Source organism: Pithys albifrons, chromosome 1 (assembly GCF_047495875.1).
Source record: "Pithys albifrons albifrons isolate INPA30051 chromosome 1, PitAlb_v1, whole genome shotgun sequence".
Taxonomy (NCBI): Eukaryota; Metazoa; Chordata; class Aves; order Passeriformes; family Thamnophilidae; genus Pithys; species Pithys albifrons.
The window spans coordinates 12,720,006-12,740,930 of record NC_092458.1 but is presented as its reverse complement, the minus strand read 5'-3'; the positions used below and the strand labels follow the sequence as shown (position 1 = coordinate 12,740,930).

General features: G+C 38.3%; 1 protein-coding gene across 4 annotated transcripts in view; it reads left to right on the top strand.

The window, feature by feature from the left end:
* Positions 1-20,925, top strand: part of SHROOM2 (shroom family member 2) — a 123,283-nt gene that overhangs the window by 26,942 nt on the left and 75,416 nt on the right. The window lies entirely within an intron of this gene.

Sequence of the window (20,925 nt, the reverse complement as noted above, 5' to 3'; positions counted from 1 at the left end):
CTTTGTTGGTGTTGATTTTCAATTGAGTATCAGGACATATGTGTCTCTTTCCCTGACGGGAATGCGTTTAATTGTTTTGCTTGTGTATATCCCAAGTTATTTTAGTGGGAAGGATGCATAGTCTCTCTGGGTTTGAGTGTGGCACTATTGTACTGGTAGACATGCTTTTATATAACTTTAAGAAACTGTTCATCTTCTTTGCTCTGGTTTTGGAGACATTTTGGAGGTGTTGTAGTATATACAAAAAACATTGACTTGCCATAAAACAGGTCAGCAAGGCAGTGGAAGCTGGGATGTTGGAAATAAATCTCCTTCAGGAAAGCTATCTGATTGTTCTGCCTGTTTCCTTTCTGCCCACATATTTATTTATTTGAAGGATACTACAGGACAGAAACTCAAGCCAGAATTAGGCAGAGATAAGAGGAAAGGAATTGATTCAAGCTAGCAGCTCTTACTCAGTTGTATTGAAGTTGGCTACGAGTTCCTTTGGCACCTCCTGTGAAGTGGGGCTGTGGGACATCACTTGAAGAGACTGTAAACTAGAGAAATGCCTGAAAATGTAGCCAGGTTATGCCATAAGTCCCTGATCTGAGATCAGGATTATGTGCATCTGTGCTGGGGAGCCCTTTCACAGCTGATAGAGTAGCAGAGAAAGTTTTCAAGTTGACTCTACAGAAGGTCTGAGTTCAACCTGTTGATTAGTGGCTCAGTTGTAGAGCAAGACAAGAAGGGTGTAAACCAGCTGAAACCACGGCTACTTTGAGTGAGACTCCCTCTCTACGTTTCTGTTTGTACATTGCTCTTGTATGAAAGGTAGGGAGCATATCTTCTCTAACTTATTTCTGAGCTGATTTGTGCTTCTTGACCTGCAGCTTTAATTTCAGTTTCATGCTTATTCTAAGGTTTAGCAAAAGTGTTTGTTTCCATTGTACTTACCTTGTAGTAGATGCATCCTATAGAGGACTGCATCAATGCTTGGTGTTGTGATTAATCACAGTGCACTTTCTTGTGTACTTCAGTTGTAAGTTCCAGGGATGGCAAAACAGTCTCCTTGCACTGTTTTTCTAGTGCCTGGTAGACAGCTCTTGATGCTTGATTGAGACTCTGAGACCGTGGTGCAAGCTTTTCATTGTTTGTACAGTTCACTGTGGGTCTTCATTTCTTACTCTTTTGGGGAACAGACTTTTGAACCTAAAGATACTTCTGTTATTTCAGTTTGCTACATTTAGGTTTTTACAAGTGTATTTATGTACACGCCTATAGTTTGAAATGGGGGGAAGGGCCCCTGAGGTGAAAATTGCCTTTACATGAATATCTTCATCACTCCTTGTATTTCTAACTGTGAAATAAACAATTACTTAGATAAGGGAGTTCTGGCCAAATCAATAAAGAACAGAAAAACATGAGGCCTCGAAGTCCAAGAGCCTGACCCCTTGCAAAAACTTAAGAAAGAAAGAGCTATGTAGCTCACTTCTCTAGGATTACTGATCTGCTTTTATCTAAAGTAATTTGCCATATGAGAAATTGAAAGGCTTTGTACTGACTACAATTTAAATTTTATTCTGAGCATTGGCACTTTAACTTGTATTACAATAACTGTACATTGCACTAAGGAAAAAGTTAACAATTTACCTGCTTGTGGTTTTTGAAAGTGCAGATTGGAAGACAGGGCACTTAATGAAAACTGGAAATTAAACTCAGTGGAGGTTGAAAACAGGAAAGAAAAAAACCTGTTCCTCTTTCTTCACTACCTTTTCACTTGACTGCTGGAAAAGAGAGAGGGGGTCAACTCTTTAATGAACATCAAGGAAAGTTTTTTGAATAAGTTCTCAAATACTTTTTATTTTCAAAGAATGCTTGCTTTGATGTGTATTTTTCAAGTTGAATATTTTGAACAGCGTCAGTTTTATGCTTTCACAGTTGTTGAGAATTATAAGGACACTAAGAAAATAGATTTCAAATCGTGAGAGTTTTAATAAGCTTCTAATGAGAATATTTCTGTGAGAAGAGTGATGTTAAAGCAGGCAAGTCTCATTTGGTAGAAGAAGTTTGGAGATTTAGACTTAGGAGAAGAATGAGGCTTCTGGCCAATGTGGCTAGGCCTTGAATTTTCAAGGTTTTGTTGGTTGATTGCCCTGTGACCTGTAGTCATGATGTGAACTCAGACTTGCTCCATGGGCAAAGTGGTAAGTGGAGTGAACCATGTACCTCCAAAATGTAGGTTGTCTTGAGCTGTCAAGTCCTGAAGGGTTAAGGTGTTTCTTACAGCACCGGTACCACTCCAGCCCCCTTGCATCTTTTATAGGCTGTGATACAGGGAATTGCAAAGTACAAAATACTTTGTATTTGCAAGGCAATGAACACTGTGGAAAATACAATTGCCCCTGAAGCCGTCCGCTCACGTCCATGTTTTGTGGGTAGGGATTTGGGTTGCCATAAACTCCTTAGCTTATGTTGCTCACATGAGAAAGCAAAATATTTTACATTGACAACAGTTGAGTGTGCATATAGTAAGTATATAGATCCGTTTTAAAATATGGGAGGGCTGTGACCTTGCATTCCAGAGGAGATTAAGTAGAAGGCATCAGTAAAAGCCATCTGTAATCAAATTCTCTGCACAGTTTTTCTTTTAGCGCTTTTGATCTGAGATGAAGCCAGTGAGTGATGTGAAAGTTGCCTTAGCAGAGCATGAAACTTCCGAACTTCATGCATTTGGCACATGTTCAAATGGCTCTGTGTGGGGTCAGTTGTACTTTAACCTTGAGCTTTAGGCGTGCTGCTAGAGAGTCCAAGCATTTTTATTTGTCCTCTTCTTTACTTAGTTAATATATTCCGTTTTAAAAGTGAAAATATTTAACAGAATGACTTCTTTTTTCTTTTTTTTTGTTTTTGCACAAGTCAGATGTTAAATGTTACGATCCAGATAATTTTTTTTTAACCACTTTCAAATGCAAGCTAATATGTTAAACCATTTCACTTTGGGAGCTGGCCAGAATTAGCTGAGGAGTTTCTTATCTAGCCTAGTCATTCTCCAGGCATTCCCTTAAAACTGTCCTTGAGTCCAGAGAAGTGAACTGGTGAAGTCTTGCTGTGTCTGAACTCTGCCTGCCCAGCATCTTGGCAAACTATGAATTTAATAGAAATGTGCTCTAGCATTAAATGTTTTGGCAGTGGTCCTATTTTGGAGTTGCTTAATTCAACAGAGAAAGAGCAAATATATCACACTACTACTTTCAAGCCAGTTAAAGCAATAAGTATGTATTATTTTGGTTATTCCATACTATGGGACATAGCTGACTATGATTATCTGTAGCAGTGTTCTTTGTTTGTCTGTATTGTGCAATCTGTGCAACTTCCACAAATAAAGGTTTTATGGTTGGTGTTGTTTGGCAGTTTCCCTGAGTCTAAAAGAAAACTTGTTAAATGTCAACATGTTTAGACATTGCCCTAAAATAATTCCTTAATGTTCTGAAATGTTGCCAGCGTGTCCATTGAACAGAGAGGTGTTCTGTCTCTTCAGCCACAGAACAGCTGCTGAAGAGAACACCTCATTTGACTTATTTTGCTTTCTTTTATTTTCCCCAGGTGTTTTTTTGTTGTTTGTTTTTTTTTTTTGCATGGCACACTGCTTAAGTCAAATTGGTGTACAGCCAGAGTCATAGTTTTTCTCATGCTGCAAAGAAGAAAGGCTTTTTTTTCTGTGAAGCTCCTTAAAATGCTCTGACTGAGCAGACAGGCAGATTGAGAAGGCTGCATTCTGCATTTCGTCTCTTCTATTGGTTTGTTCAGCCTCTGGGATGTGATCACTGGCAAACAATGCACAGCCTAGTACACACTGTTGTAAATTTGTCAACCGCATACCAACGGAGGATTCCTTACTCAAATTTTATACACTGTAACTTTTCCCCCCAAGACAAGCTGCATATTTGATAAGGTTAGGCAAATCTGGAAATATTTCAACACCAGTGGCATTGCAGTACTGTAAATAGTTCAATGCAATTTATACTTGAGATACTTAGATAAAGGCAATATTCAGTACACTGCAGAGTAACACTCCAGTATAAAAACCTTATGCTAGAAAGCAAAGGGAAGGGCCTTTATTTTAGCGTGAACACTTTATTTTAGTGTTACCTTATGTGTTCTTTGGCTTTTCTGCACAGAAACTTGCTGATACTGGAGCCCAAGCGTTTCACACTGGGAATGGCTGGACAATTGCAGGAGTGCCTTCAAGGAGGCACGAGGCCACCTTTGGGACCTTCTATTCAGGCTCATGTTTGCACAAGTGGGAGCACAGCTTGTGAAGGCACCCACGTGCCTGTGGAGCCTCGGAGCCCCTGGGAGCTGTGCCTCCTGCTGGCTCCCATGGGCTGGTAGGCAGGAGCTCTGGGGGGAGGTGGCTGGTGGCAAGGCCAGCAAACCTCGCTGTGGCCTTTGTTAGGGCCAGTTTGGCTTTGCTTTCTGGACTGTGGCCACGAGATTGCTTTCAGTGGTTGTACACCAACTGATGGAACTACCCTTTGGTTTTCTGCCTTCAGGCAACAGGGCAGCATAAAAGCAGCTGTGTCACAAATTAATTTCTGTGAGGGAATATTTTTATTTAGCATTGTGTCCTTTTTCTAATTTTTCTTCTTTTTTTTTTTCCTTAAGCTGATACAGTGTTGGTACAAATGCTGCTGCTCTGTCAAAGGAAGTTTATTGCAGTTTTGCAGTTAAAGCAACCTGTTCCACTGTATTCTTATGATATGTTGCAAAATGGATTTACCTTAAAGGTGCTTTTTAAATGTATCCTTTACTGTCTCGAAAATATCTGCAATATTGAAATTCATTAAAAAGGGACTTTTCATATTAGTTTTCTTATGCATAGGATTTGAGTATGTGCTGATAAATCTCATTTAAGATTTTTTAAATTAGTAAATGAGCTGCACTTCTTTTACTTGTCTTCTTATGATAGAAGACTCAGTTTTCTAAATGAGTGGCTTTTTTTTCTGCCTCCATGCTGCTTACATTTTAAATCCTCTTGACAAGGAGAGCAACTGTTGTGTGCTTCTTGTGCATATGTATAATTAAGAGGCTGATTATATTGCCTCCTAATCTAGATTATCATCCTGAAGAAAAAAAGTGTACCTTTTGTAAAGGGAATCGTGAAAGGCAGAGCTGCAACGTAATACCAGCATAGAGGAATAGCATTACCAATTAATAACACTTGCAGGAGAAGGAGTTTTGTGTTACATATGACAAGATCATTTTTTAAGTTGCACAATTTGTAAAAGTCAGCCAGTTTTTCCTTTCTTGCTCTTGACAGGCTCTGTGAGAATCCTGAAAAGGTGCATTTGGTTTAATGAGAAGTTTATTGAGTTTTGAACAGTTACTTTCCCATTTGTAGGAAACTTTTTAAAATTATGGGTTTTTTACATCTTTAAGCCATTTTAGTGAGTAAATCATAGCATTATTAAATATACTAATTTACCAACCTGTTCTGTGTTTTGTGCTAAGCTCTTGGAAAACTGATACTGAGATAGGCAGCTATAGTTGTGATGTCAGATGATATTATTGGCTCTGTGGCAGCAGACTGTCTGGTCCTGTAACATTTAAAAGAACTTTACATGTATAACAGTTTATGCTCCCTGTATTCCTCTGGAGATTTCCTTACAGTTAAGTAATGAAAGGAAAACTAGTAGCTTTTAACACAACTATGCTATAGCTGCTCTGCCAGATAGGACTGAGAGCATGAACTCCTGAAGCAGAAGAAATACTCTTTGTAGATTTCCTGTTTTAATTCTGGTAAATTGCTAAACAACATAGCTATGTGTTGGACCGTAAAAGTGCTTCATTCACTTTTGCTGATAACAAAACTTTCCAACTGCAAGATCTGTACATTGCATTTTGGGCCTCACTGACAAATAGGAAATATGACAGTTCCTATATGAAACGCAGTACAACAGTATTCCAGAAACAGTGTGTGGCTATTTTTCTGAATCATGGCCTTTAAACTTCCTGTACCAAAAAATTCTAAAATAGAAATTGTAAGACCAAAGAATTCAAAAGGATCTAAAAAGATAGTGCTTTCAGGAAATTAATTCAAATTTTGAAATAGTCTTGAAATAGAAATAATAACTATAGTAGATAACTGATAAAGGAGGAAGGAGAAAGGATTTTCTATTTGTAATGAGAAAAGTATGAACACAAGACAAAAACTTGTGGTTTGGATAGCCACAAGGAAAATGCAGTGAAGTTTTATCTGTAAACTTAAACTGGATGATGCCCAGACAAGAAAAAACCTATGACTGATAACAGTTATGGGTCTGTTGTAGATCTAAAAATCCTGTATGCAGACAACCAGTCTCTCCAAGTAACTAACTAATATTTCAAAGTAAGAAAATCCCTGCATATTCTGTACAGAAACATAAGCCAGCAGTTTAGAAAATAATGGAAGGAAGAGATACTGTCTAGTAATAAACCATACTTGCTTTAACTGGTAATGTCCATGCACTTGAGAGATCTTCATGGAATGTTTTTACTTAGAGTTATTTCACACAGCTCAGAAAACATGTGAATGCAGCAGAAGTCCCTTCAACTTTTCTCAAATAATGAAATGGGAATTTTAGGTCTTTTATTGCAGAGTTATCTAACTTCTTGCACTTCAGTTTTACTCAAGCTCTGGAAACTCCCTAATGTAAAAAGCTGTGGTTCTTCCCTCTCTTGAACGGCTCAAGAGGTATCAACCTCAGCCCACACTGGCACAGTACCATGGCTGTTAATATCTTCCTGTGTGGGTCAGACCCAGGTTGACTCAAATAGACTATTGCTAGCCCATCTCTGCCCTCCTCTGTCTCAGAAGGAATAAATGTGTTGTTTTCCAGTTTGCTGGAAATTGAAGAGTATTGTTCAGCTTAGATGGAGGAAGCTGAGAATTTTGGCATGTATTCCCAGAGAGTGTATCTGCACGTCTATTGGACAAAAAAAAATAAATCCAAGCCCACCAGTGCAACTTTACTCCAAATTTATATAGCTGCTTGTCTTTCTGGTGTATCTGTGTAGTGCTTTTCTCTCACCAAGGGGCCTATGGAGGTACAGACCCTTATTTCTGAAACACTGGATGAACCATAAAGAAGGGGAACTAAGCCATCTGAACTCACTCTTCTCATAATCCTTAGCTGTTCTTGAGGTACAGAAACAAACAACACAGGAGGTATAGGAATAGCTGTCTAATAAAAAACCCCACTAGATTTGTACTGGCCTGCTTAGTAAAAGGCTTGTAATTCACTCTTAATTTCAACAGTCCTTAACTTTGTTATTTTGTGATAATGCACTCCTTTAATATTAAAAGCAAACAAACAAAAGCAAAAGCTCCAAGTCTACTTTTAGGTATAACATTTCTTTTAAAGGGCAGTTATACTTTTATTAGTATTTATTTTTACTTACTAGTAAAAATAGCAATGTTCATCTTCAGGAGCGAAGACTAGACACATACAAAATTCATTAACTAGCCTTCAGGTCCATAGCTGGCTAAATAAAAACTCCAGAAGTTTACAAATTGGTCATTGCAGTGTCTGATGTTTAGCTCCTAGACTCCATATGCAGTTTATAGTAATTAAGTGCTTGAAATAGGTAATCCAGAAACTCCTTGTTAAGCAAGGAGCTACTTAAAGAAGTAACATGGACATCTGTACAGAGAAACAGTGTAAATCCCAGATTCACTCAAAGAGGAGCAGCAGGACTGCAGCAGGAAAGCAAATTTACAAACCACAAGCTTACGCTAAACTCCTATTTCTTCGTTCCTCATCCTTTATTTTTTCCTTCCTTTTTCTGAGTTGGAGATTGCTTAGTACTCTCCTCTTAAAGTGAGGCCAAACTAGGCAGTACCAGAAGGGGTCCTTGCTCATCTTTTATGTTTTATCCGAATTTTGAAATGCATGTTGAAAAAACAGGAGATGTTTCTTGTTCTACTTGGGAGTAATTTGACCTCATATCCATAGCTGGGAGACTGCCCTAACCACCAGATTGGATGCTGCACACACTTTTTTCCTTTCTCTTTTGCAGATGATGATTAGAATGCTTTGTGGAGGAGAGGTGAATGGGTAGTCTTAGGTACAGATTTCAACTTCCCAGTGTTGATATTTATAATAAAGAGTGTAAACTGTGCTAACACTTGTGGGAGCAGAGAGAGAAACTTGCAAATTACTTTGCTCTGTGAATGTGCCACATCTGTCAGATGTTTGGCTCAAAAATATCTTTTCCAAAGCTTCTTCCTAAGAAGTTGAAATTAAAATGTTCTGTGTCATTTCCATTTGAAGGCTGGAAGGTACTCACTCCCGTCACTGTCAGCATATTCAGGTGCAGCTCAGTGCTCAGCCATAACTACCACCCAGCAACGTACCACTCTCCCCAATTTTTTTTCCTGCATCTTAAATACATCCACTTATTTTTTGAGCAACTATGAATGAATCCCAGGAAGGATTTATTGATGGATGGGTAAAAATGCATTAATTCCACCAAACTTTGAGGCTGTTCTGAGCAACTACCAGTATTTCTACAGTAAAAAAAGGCAGCAAACTGCCTTGGAAAGATTGTATAGACTAATGTACAGCCAGAAGTAAGCTTGAGCTATTGAATTTAGCTTCAGCAGAGAGATGGTAGAAGATCAGTTGGATGATGGATATACCTGAAAATACAAGACATTCCCCAAGGTTCTGCAAGCACAGTGGTTCTGCCCTGCAGTCAGCCGTGAAGTTTCAGCCTGCATGGTTGGTGATCTGGAATGAAGGCAGGCATGAGGCAAGGGTGCAGACATCTTCAGGAACCAAAGTAGTAATAAATGACATGTCTCCAAATGTAGTTTTTACTTAAAAAAAAATCATCCTAATTATGGAGTTTATGATGCAAGTAATCTAGTACTGACCATAGTCTTAGATGAATAACAGAATCTTCAGAAGATACTGGAGTTTCTTAAATCATAAAATGTCAGATTATACCATGAAAGGCCTCTGTCCCCAATACAAATGATACAGAAACATGTTGCCCATTTAATTTTGAAAGCAGAAGGCTTTCCAGTTGCTGTTTTAGTCAAACCTTCGACTTTCTTTTACTATGATAAATAAAATCTTAATAAAAGGTTTGCCTGCAATTTACTGAATTTGGAAATAATTTAAATACAATTGCATGCTATGTAATATAGTACTTGATTGAAATATTTGGGTATCATTCAGAAGAGTGGATTGTTCCCCTGCTGTTTTTAGTGTTTGGTGTTTTTCTTGAACTCAACAGGTCCTGTAATACTTTGTGACTTAATGATATTTGCAGGGTGAGTTTAAGATTGGCTTTGAAATTCCAACCTCCAAGTCAGTGTGTACAAAAATACTCCTCCTTCGTGATTCAGTGTCAGCCTGCACATGTAGCTCTTGTCTAGGGAGTTCTTCACCATTGGAACAATCAGGTCTCTGCTCAGAATATGCTTGTGGGGAAAGGCAGAATGTGGTGAGAGGCTCAAGAAGGAAGGGCCAGTTTTGAGTGTAAATACTGCTGACAGTGGTCAGGCTCTCCTAAAGACCATGTTGCTCTTCTCTTAAGATGGCTTTAAGGCTATGCCTGTGGGATATTGTCAGGACTATCAATGGGTTAAAATACTGCTTTGCTCTTAGTTCTTGCATCCTTCAATGTGAGGCTTTTAAGATGTGTCTTCTCTAATGGCATTTATAAATACCACAGACGGTATCTTGTTGATTCCACAAAATACTCAGTTTCCTTAACTGTGTTACAGACACTTTTCAGAACGACCTTACAGGCAGTCTTTAACGGTCTGTCAGTTATCAAGATGTGCGGTCTCTCGGTTATCAAGATGTGCGAGTTCAAAATCTCCTGTGCAACGTGGTATTTGGAACAGTCAACCTCCTGCCAACACTGACATTCTAACCTGGTGAGCTCAGACATGAATTTTTCAGCAGTGTGGTTGCATGCTGCTGGGATACCTGCTCCTGAGCAGTGTTTGTGTTTGCCTGCATAGGCAGCAGCAGTGAGGCACAGCAGGCTCTGTATATGGTGATGTGCCCATATGCACACACAGTGGTCCCACCACCGCTGTCGAAAAATAGAAGTGTTAATTGTAAATTTTCTCCTGTGTTACAAGAATTACTGTACATTCTTTCCCAGGATTCCACTCATACTTGAGCGGGTGCTACACAGTGAAGTTGTGAATTGTGCTGCATGAAAAGGATGTGTCTTTTAATAAGTGCATTTGCACAGAAGACAGATAACTTTTGTCAAACAGAAATACAGGTGTTTTAGTTTTGTCATAATTAAATGCACTTTTTTAACCCAGAAAAGCAGCTAATTGTGTGTGTAATGTTTTGATACCTCTTTAAGTTATCTTTTTTAAGTCTTTGGAGTAATCTGCCTGCTCCTAGATCTAATTAGGTCAGTAACATGTGTAATACAATAAAGCTTTTGAAAAAGAGCTGTGAATGAAAGCCAATTTGGGAAATGTCCATTTAGAGTGGTAAGCCTTCTCTAACTTCAGAATGTAAGAATTCCCCTGTGATACAACACAATTTACTGCTAACCCCATACAGCTTTTTGAAGCTTCTCTTTGTGCGAATTTACGTTATTTTAATCTGTGGTGTCTTTAGTGCATTATTTGCTAATTCACACTGCAATCTTACAATTTCTTAAGAAAAAATAGCCTTTGTCAGTGACCCAGTATAATTATCTTATTGGTTAATTATCTCTCCTTAATCCTAAGATACTTAAACCTCTAAAATAGAGAAGAGGTGGCAAGATACTCACAGAAGTGCCAAAAATGTTTGCATATCTAATTACTACCGTAAATTTTTCATGAGGAAGGTCTTTCTTCTAATGTTCTGTGATGATATCAAGTAATGAAGGAATGTTATATAGAACAAACTACACAAGAGGAAGAACCTGAAATTATGAACAGCTAGATCTATTTGGAAATAAGGAAAATGTCTTTTTCAAAGAAACTTTTGGGGTTGTATTGGGTTTTGCGGTGTCTGGTTTTGTGCTGTGGAATTTTTTTTACCTTGTGTTTATGTGTGTGGGGTTTTATGTTAGATCTGAAATAAATGTCGAGTACTGATTATTAGGGGAAAGAGGGCAGGGATACCTTAATGTGATTGATGCCTCGGGTATAAAGTGCGATTAATTCCTCTCCACAGAACTGAAGTTTGCTTTTTTTCAGGTTCCTGAATAAGAACAGATTAAGTGTACTGGTGGTTAACTCTAGCTTCATGAACGTTTCATGCCCTGCTTAGCTGAATATGTGCCCTGGGAAGGCAGATAGAGACTATTTCATCTTGTGAATAGAAACACTGGTAATTTTTTTTATTGACATGATTTTTATTACAGGAGCATCATGAGAGGTTTATGTTGGCTGTGTTAGCACTCTGGCTCTGCTGTCTGACCGTACCAGGCAGCTCAGATACTGCAAGCTGACAAAATGGACCAGGTTGGGTGGAAACTGTCCTTTGCAACTTGCTTTGTGAACCTCGCTTGGTAACTTCAGAAGCAATTGTATTGCAGTTCCTGCCCTAGAAAATATATATTCAATGTTATATTTAGTGCTTGCTTCTTAATCTTTTCATGTTTTAGTTCTGGGTGAAAGTGGAGTGGGGGAAACTCTCTTCCTTTACTGAAATAGTTACAAACAAGAACAGAAGAAATTAAGGGCAAGGTTACCCAGACCTTTTTTGTCTCTGTAATAATATGTCTTTTGTTTTCCTGAGGGTCATCCCAGTTGCTTCTAAGTTTTTATTGCTTTAAGAATGAAGAGTTTAAATTGCATACAGGGCACACAGCAGAAACATGGGTTTCATAGAGTGGGAACAGATATCTGCATCTATTCAGTTTGCAGTACTATATGCTTAGTGTAAGTGGGGTTGTATATAGATTATGTAAAGATAAATTAAGACAACTTTAGGTTTTATTACCTTTTTTAACACTGGGCTGGGGGAGGAAGGAATAAATGTCTTTTTTGTTTGAACTTGGCTTTAAATATTTGAATTGTTGAGGAAGACGGTGGCAAAGGAAGGCTTCAGTCTGTAATTTGGGTGTTCTGTGAATCTGAATATCAATTCTGAATAGAGAGCAAGAGCTAATGTAAAGAACAAACTCTATTGTCAAATTTTAGGAGGAGCCTGATCCTTCTTTTGAAGTCTTTTGTTTGTTTTCTTTGCAGAGGAATGGGTGAGGGAATCAACAAATAAGACATATTTTAATATTCAGCACCTTGGTGAGATTCTTTTTTTCTTTAAAGTTGACTAATACTGAACAGGGGGGGAATCTTGCTGAAAAATTTGCTGTCAGTTATTATGAAACAGTTCATTCTCTTCTCATTAGTGTTTATCTGCTACATTTTTGTTTAGACATGTAATGTATTGTTCTGTTCAATCCACTGTGTAGCAGTGAGTTTCCAAATACTTCTGCAATAACTATTAATACTTACTTTTGTTATAAAATCAGATACTCAGGAGTTGATAAGAATATTCTCTGAAGAGTTATCAGAGAATGTTGTACTTTTTCACTGTCTGATAGATGAACATTTGTGCTATGACAGAAATGGAAGGCCCCAAACACCAGCTGTGGCTATAAGCAAATAATAGTATGAGTTAGTCAAGGTAAGCATTCTGTGAAAAATGGGCTGTTCAAAAGGAAGTGTTTAAAATGGAAAGCTAATGCTCTTTGTAAAATTCCTGTGGCTTTTGGCAGACCCATCACAGTGATTTTTGAAACTAATGGGCAGTGAGGCAGTTTTTTCTGTTGCTGGGTCTTAGGCAGTGCTGCCCATGTCTAAGAGGTGCTTTTCTTTTGGAAGCCTCAGCAATCTGTAGACATAGGCATAGATGCAACTCAAATTTTATGCAGAAGGTCCCATTTAGACTGACTATATAACGGATTGAATGAAATAGGTGAAATTTATTTTCAGTAAATGTTCTGTTGCCATCTTCTAGGTTTTTCTATGAATTTCTTTGAGGCGTGTCAAAGTTCTTTACAAACAAACTGTAAGTTGATGAAAGTGATTTTTTTTTGTAAGTAAAGCACAACCCTGCTCACATAACCTACAGACACATTCAAATTTTTTTTCTTTGATTTGTCAGTAACTCCTGTCCTTTCCCAAATTATGCAGTGGTTTTACAGGCTGTTGGATTGCATTCAGTATGATATTGTCAAGGGCACATTGGCGAGCTGTGATGTTATTTTCCTGAGATGGACAGAAAGGACGGAAGGTAAACCAGTGTTGTTGAAAACCTATGATAGTTGCAAAGTAAAAAGCCTTGAACCTTACGATCGTAAAGATTACTTTGTCAGGTCATATTTTATCTCTTGGAAGTCTGGTTGTGTTATCAGTTGGAATAGATAAAATACATGTTGTTTCTAGGCATAGCCTCTTTTTATCCATCCTTATCATTGTTCATAATAGCTGAAAGTACAAAAATGTAGACCAAAAAAAATGCTTAATGGTAACTGCACAGCTTACATATGCAAGCAGCCTATACATATCATTATCCATGAGTAAACTTGGACAAGTAAACATGGATATTCCAACTCTTTCAAATTTATCTGGTAGGAGGTTTCTTGGAATAAGTAAACTGCATATATAGTGAAAAAATTCTCTTTTGGCCTTCTGGCCATTTCTTTTCATAGCACATTCAGGTACTCCATTCTTATACAAGTTATTTTGTCATTTTGAAAAAAAACCAAAGATGGGAAGATACATTTAAGAGCAGTGTAAGATATCTGTAACTTCAAATGTGTTCCTCTGGCTTGGATGGTTTTAGCTTCTGTAAAATGCAAAACCAAACTCATCACTAAAAGTAAATGGGAGTTTTTTCTCAGTAATTTTTGAATAATCATTGTACTGAATGAATGCTGTACTAAACAGCAGAAGGGAGGTGTCTAGATGTTGATGAAGTGCTAGGAAAATAATCAAAACCTAAACTATGCTTTGTAAGTGTGATGTTGGTGTGAGGGGGAGGGAAGGGACTGGAGTTCCTCAGGTTCAGGATCAGCACCACCAGCAGGGTTCTGCCACCGCCCCTGCTTCCAGGGTGTCTCTTTTCCACTCTTGTCTTGGCCTTGCTCTTACTCCAGGTAAGCTGGGTTTGTTTTGGCTTTGCTCTGACCTGGGTGCCAGCTTAGGTTTATCAAAACTGAGGAAGAGCTAGGAAGCTTTCCTGATGGACATGTGCTTTCCTGGAGGGGCTTTTGCATAGAAAGGTCTCAAAGACCACAGTTTATGCATGTTTAATTGCTTTGTGGAGATGCAATATATGTAGGCATGCTGCTGTGGGTTATGCACAAATATTATTTAGAAGCTGTAAAATGTGTCTAGCAAAGCCTAGGTTCTAGTGGCAAAAAAGCCAGCCAAGTTCTTGACTCAGTAGACCCACTTTTTTTCTTTCTTTTTTTTTTTTTGTTACTTTAGCTGTATGCTTTCAAAACATCAGGGTTTTTTGGGTATTTATTTATTTATTTCTAGTAGAAACGTTCAGTAGTGATAAAAAGTTTTCAACTTCTGTTGCTGAAACAATGGAATCACTTTGGAAAAATCTGTAAAAATAAACGTTTTTAAAAACTACAAATCTACGTGAAATCTCTCCTGATACTTTTCATCTTGAAATTATCATTAGTTTCTTGGGGAAAAGTTTTATTAAATTTCAAATACTTGAATTAGTCTTCCATGTGCAGAGCTCATAACAACCCTGTGATCAAAAAAAACCAGATACAATAACAGTTATCATGCTTAGAAACAGCAACTGATAATTTATAATTGGAAAGATTTATCATTAGAAAGAATTTCTCACAGGCCCATTGTAGGTATTGCTTTGAATGTAGGTTGAAATAAAGTATTCATCAGTTTATGTATGAATTTTTTAAAAAGGAAATGGTGGATATTTTACCATACTTCTTAAATACTTCTGGTCTGAAGTTAGGTTTCAGCCTGGAGTAAATTTTTACAGCTGTAATAAATCCCCCTCCAAAATTACCTGTTTCAGTGGAAGTGATGGGAAGCCCTTAATCAAAATAGTGGTAATTTAATGGTAGAAGTTGAATAAATACTTAAAGAGCTATACCAGTGATTAGCTTTTCAAAATATGATGCTTTCTTTAAAACAAAAAGCAAACAACAAAGAAAGAAAAAGATTGCTGGGCAAATATGCAAATATTTAAATGCACCAAATAAAGAGCAATTAGAAAAGGCTGTGAGAGACTGTGTCCTGTTACTGAACTCTACCCTTTAAAAAAATATGTTTCCATTTTGATTTTTAAGAATCACTTGTTGACAGAAGGTAGGGCTCCTGCCAGCTCGAGATCTGTGTAACACAATGGGGGACACTTCAAAAGAGCAGCTGGATGAGGGGGATTTCTCAGTCTGTTCTGTGATTCTGTTACAGTGACCATGAGCATTGCCCTTGGGTAGGGAAGAAAGAAACCGCTCTGAGGGAAATACACTGCCCTGGACTAAATGTTTCTAAAATTTAATGCTGTTTGCTGCAATGCTTCAAGATAATCTTGGTAAGAACAAGTATGGGCAGTAGCTGGTGGGGTGTGAAATTATCATACCGGGCAAAAGGGAAGTTCTGACTTCTATGCTAAGGTAGCGTCACCAAACTCAGGAGACACCCACCTGCCTGATCAAAGTGCAGCAACTGCCAAGTTAAGAGTGTTGGATAGTATTGCATGGGCCCAGATTTTGCAAGTTGGCAGCACATCATTATGCCTTCTTTGCTTTATATGGTGTTCCTTAAAGTTCACATTGAGTGGTTTGTGCTGGTTAGTAACCTGCAATCTGTGGGAAGAAGGTGGTCTGGGTTCATGGGTACTAACCAGTAATGTGAAGATTTGTGTGGAATTCTTCGCTTTGTTGCAGACATCCTGCATTGGTTTGGGCCATGTTTCCACATATGCTTCTGAGACCCCCTGTAAAAGGGGGCTGAAGTTTGTTCCCTGCCAGGTGTTCCTCCAAAAGTCTCTTTCAATGTCCAAGTACTAAATCAGAGCAGGAGAGAAAAGATGTGTTGGAATGTAAAATCCAATGTGTCAGCCTTGCCCAGCTTCTCATGTATGCATGTCTCTGTGTGATGCCTTACATACACACACACATTGTCTTTGGACCAGTTTAGTCCTGTTGGAGTTTGCACCCTTGTCTTATCCTGGCTCACTCTGAGCCGTGAATCTTGCTTGTGAATGCAGCCCTTGCTGCTCGAGGCTACATTTGCAGAATGTATATCTGGAGTTAAGTCAGCTGTTACTTTGCTCTTGATTCCTCAAAGTTACACAAATGACAGGCTTGAACTAGAGAGGTTTTTCTCCTTTAACTTTGTGCAAATCAAAACAATTAGCACTTCCTACATTTTATTTGTTTTGAACATCTCAAACAAAGATTTCTGGATTTTTGAAAAAAAAATCTGTATTAGATGCTCATAAGACAAACAACCACAGGCTCCTTTTTTTGGCTGTACAAGAAGTGAATTATGATAAAATAGTTTATCACAGCTGATAGCAGAGTGCTGATAAATGGCGCTGTTTTTTCCTGTGTTTGTCTCTGGGTTTGAGTTTCCATTCCATCTCCCACCCTGTCCAAAGAGAGCACCGACAAGAAACTGTCGTCTTTGTAAACAAAACTGGATCTCTCCCGTGACACGGCATTTCCCCAACCTGTCTCCTGCTTGTTTATACAGGTGCCTATAGAGGAATGTGGGTATTTTAAGTAAAGCATCGGACCTGATAAACAAGAAGTGAAGGGGTCACATTCTAGAATTGGTGCTCCCCATCAACACCACCACAATTCAAAGCTGCAAATATAGGCCATTGTTTTTCCCTTTGTTTTTTTTTTTTTTACCAACAGCGGCAATACAGACTCGTGTCCTTTGAATGTGCTTGTGTATCTAGCTGTTAGACTTTTCCTCCACGGCTCAGCTCTTGCCCTGTTTCAATGCTCTATCCTTTCAACAGAAAGAATTTCACATACCAAATTTACATGTGTGTTGTTTTTTTAAAATCCTATTATCTGTGTCTTTAATCAGTGTTTCTTCATGTTTGGTGGATAGGATATTGTATAAACAAAAATAAATTTGGGAAGATATGACAATTAATGTAGATACTGCTATGATGGCAGAGTCTGCAGTAACAATCCTCCTCATGCACAGATCCCAAAGTTTGTTTTGCTCTTGGCTATAGGGAGGTCATCAGGGACAGCAGGGTGAGAGTTGGAGACTCTCTAAGCAGACGCTTTTGGTCAACAAACATCCTTTTCATCTTCTTTTGAAAACACTTATTTTGGTAGCATACCAACATCACTGCTAAGGATAGGAAGTCATCATGTTTACTTCTGTTAATTTAATATATGAAGATTTTTTTAGTGTAGAACAAAAGCATAGTTTGGGGGCATGTCTAGAACCCTTGCTCATCCAAGGTAGGCAGTGTAACTGTACATGTTTTTTGAATGCTTGTCTCTTATTTAGAAAAAAATAAAGTGTTGATTGTTTTTCTTCTATGTGTTTTTTTTCCCTTCTCTTGCTATAAAAATGTTGAGATGTGTGTGCTCTGGTTGTTCAGTTCCTGTGAGTACTCCAGACTGAGCAGAAGGGTTGTTCAGGGTTATGTCCAGTTGTATCTGCCAGCTGACAGTGACGGAGGCAGATCTCTTCTTGTTGACTGTTCTTGAAAGACTTCATTTTAAAATGTCCCTCTGCGTTTTCAAGGCTTTATTTTCAGCTATTGGCCTAGTGTTTCTGGGTACCTGAAATTCAAAAAAGAACAGCTGCCAATTAGATAAGTAAAACAGGCTTCAATTTTAAAATCTGGGCTTAAGTCCTGAACACAGCATAGCACAGCTGACTCTGGAGGTGGTGAGTAAAATGCATTCATGGTTGAGGTGTGAAAAATAGTGACATTCTCGAGTGTATTTGCTAGTTCTAAAGTGATTATGTATTCTGATTTGTATTTGCACTTCTAGTTAAGGCCTGATGAGATGGAAAGTTATTAAATGAGTCAATAAATAAAGACAATAAATATTAAAACCAGTAAAGAGAAGAGGAGAAAACCTGAATTGGAAGCTGGAATGGCACTGTCCAAGTTTACACAAAGAGTTAGAACAGCAGTATTTTTGAAGAGATCTTTTCCTCATGGATTTTTTCTGGCTGTGTTTCTTTATATGTGTGCAAAGCCTACTGCTTTTAGTTGTTATGACTAAAGAAAGGACTTCTAGTGGAGCAAAAGAAATTGTGTTTTTCCTGTCTAACTTTCCCATTTCCACTTTAAGTGCATTATCAAGAGGAATCATATTCATGCAGCCATTTGGGGATCTAAGTATGAAAGGTTTATGTTTAAATTTATTCAGCCTGGGAAGACTTTTACTGTGACTGGATGTGTAGTTTTTATTCTCTGTAGCTGCAGGTGATCTGAAGACAAGGTGTTAAAGAGAGCCCCTTCTAGTTTTCATGAGAATGGCTTCAGCTTTGTGTTTAGGTTTTGCTTTTTTTAAATACTTTCCTGAGGTTTTTTTTGATTAACGTTGTTTTAGACAGCCAGAGTCTCTGGAAAGCTTGCACTGTGTGGAATGTGTAGTTTCCCTGCTGAAATTAAAACTCAGAGGGGGTAACTGAATACTCCCTGCCGTCAGTGCATTGCCAGCCTGAAGAAAAAACAAACATGCTTACTGAGAACAATGAACATTCCTTGAAACCCTAGGAGACAGATTTTTGACCACCCCCCACATCCACCCCCCTTTCTTTTTTTATGCAGACAAGAAAGATTCTGTTGAGGTGTTTTGGGCCCGGGAGCTTCTCACTCTTGTCCTTATGTTTGGGTGCCTTGCTTGGGCATAAAGGCTTCAACTGGTTCACATCAACATTTGGAGCTCAAAGTGTGGCCTCCTTCAAGATACATTTCCTCTCTGCCCCCTGCCTCTCCCCTTGACCTTCTTCCTGCAGTGCTGGTGATTTAACTCTGACTCATTAATGTTTTTTGCACTGCTTTTCTAACCTACTGGGTTTCAGCTACAGAAGTCCCAGACTCCCTGTTCTCTTGCTCTGCTCTGCCTGGCTCTAGGGTCCCTCATATGGCAGACACTCTCTACTTGGCAGCTCTGAACTGAAATCTTTTCCTTACATCTAAGCAGGTTCCACTGCTACTGCCTTGCACTCTACTGGAGATTTGTAGAGATAACTTGCTATTCTGGTAAATTCTTGATGTTCAGAGGATACATGAGCGGGTCAGAGGACAGGTCATGACTTGAAAAGCAGATGTCTGGGGATGCAGAAACTTGCTATGTCTTTAATTAGCTGTGGGGTTTTTTAAGATAAGAAGTTCTGGGAATGAAGTTGCTTGATTAGTATTAATAATAAGTGGTTTTGAATGGGATATAAAACTAAGCATTTTTCATGGCATTCTTTTTGGCTTAGATTTACAGGCCTGAAGATTTTTAAGAACATCTATCATAAAATTACATAAAGAGAGCTTTTATGTTCCTGCACTGAGGTTGAGTGCTATATGAGATCATCCTGAAGTACTTTCATTAAGAGATACTGCTTTTTTTATTAGCTTATTTAATATATATTTTTGATGCTGGACTTTTTCTGAAACCTGTACTGTGAGCTTCAGAATTCATGAAGTTAAGTTTCCTGTAGATTTCTCTCATTGCTGGTTGACTTTGGTCCCTCAGAAGAGGGCAGTTCTTCATGAAACTTTCTGCAATTGGAGCGATTACAAGGAATTTGTAGGTTTGCTGGCATTTAATAATGTGGTACTCAGAGATACTATAGTCAATGCAAAATATAATGAAGACACAAATTAAAGTCTTTGCTTTGAAGGCAAAATGTCAAATGTACAAGGAATTGTTGGCTGTGGATTATGAGCAAGTGAAGGAGAAATAAAATGAAATGCATAGATCATGAGGCCAAGCAGCTCACAAGCCAGCGGCTGCACTGATAGCAAAGAAGGTGGGAAGAGACTGAGAAAGCCAAGGGACTGGGTTGCAAAGTGGTCAACACCTACATAGAATCATAAAATCATTTAGATTGGAAAATACCTTTGAGATCATAGAGTTCAGCTGTTAACCTAGTACTGCCCATTTCACCACTAAACCATGTCTCTAAGTGCCACCTTTTAAAGGGATCATCCCCTCACATCCAGTGAAGGATGGAGATCCTCTTTTGGTTGCTAATGTATTTATGGAAATATTTTTAATATCTTTTATGGCACTAGCTAGATTACGTTCTAATTGGGTCGTGGGCCTTCTAATTTTCTCCCTGCAGAACCTTACAACATCCTTGTAATCCTGGTTTGAAATTGGTTCAAACAGTTGGTACTTGTTAATCTGTCTGATCAAGCTTTTGAGATTTGTTTTAAATTTTGAAAATGGATAGCTTGTAATGTGGGGATTTTTAACTTAATTGGGGTGGGAATTGCAAAAGCCTAACTGATTTTTCTTGTGTATGTTTTGTCACATGCTATGAGCAGTTGTGTAAAAATTCAATGCATGCAAGAGATGCCTGTGGCAGCAAAATGGTATTCCAGTGAATTTTCCCTAGTATCACTGAGTTTTTCAGCAGTGTGTGCCATTGTGTTTTCCTTTCTTGGATCTCAGACCATCATCTCTTCTTTTAGTCAGAGCTGTTAATTAGCTGTATGGGTTGTAAATTCTCAGATACTTTCCTAAAGATTACATTGTTGATGAAAATACCTTTGTTTTCTAGTCTAGCTTGTTAAGTGATATTTTGGGTGCTCATTGCATTGCCAGATTTTTGGAGTGGACTGTGTTGTTCATGTTATTGACGATATGGTTGATATTAATGGCTACTTTCTCTAGAGAACCAAATTTTTAGATGCCTGCCCAAAGCTCTATTTACAAGTGTAATTACTTGTTCAACATTGAACAGAGGTCAAGATCACAGATGCTTTTCACAGAACCACA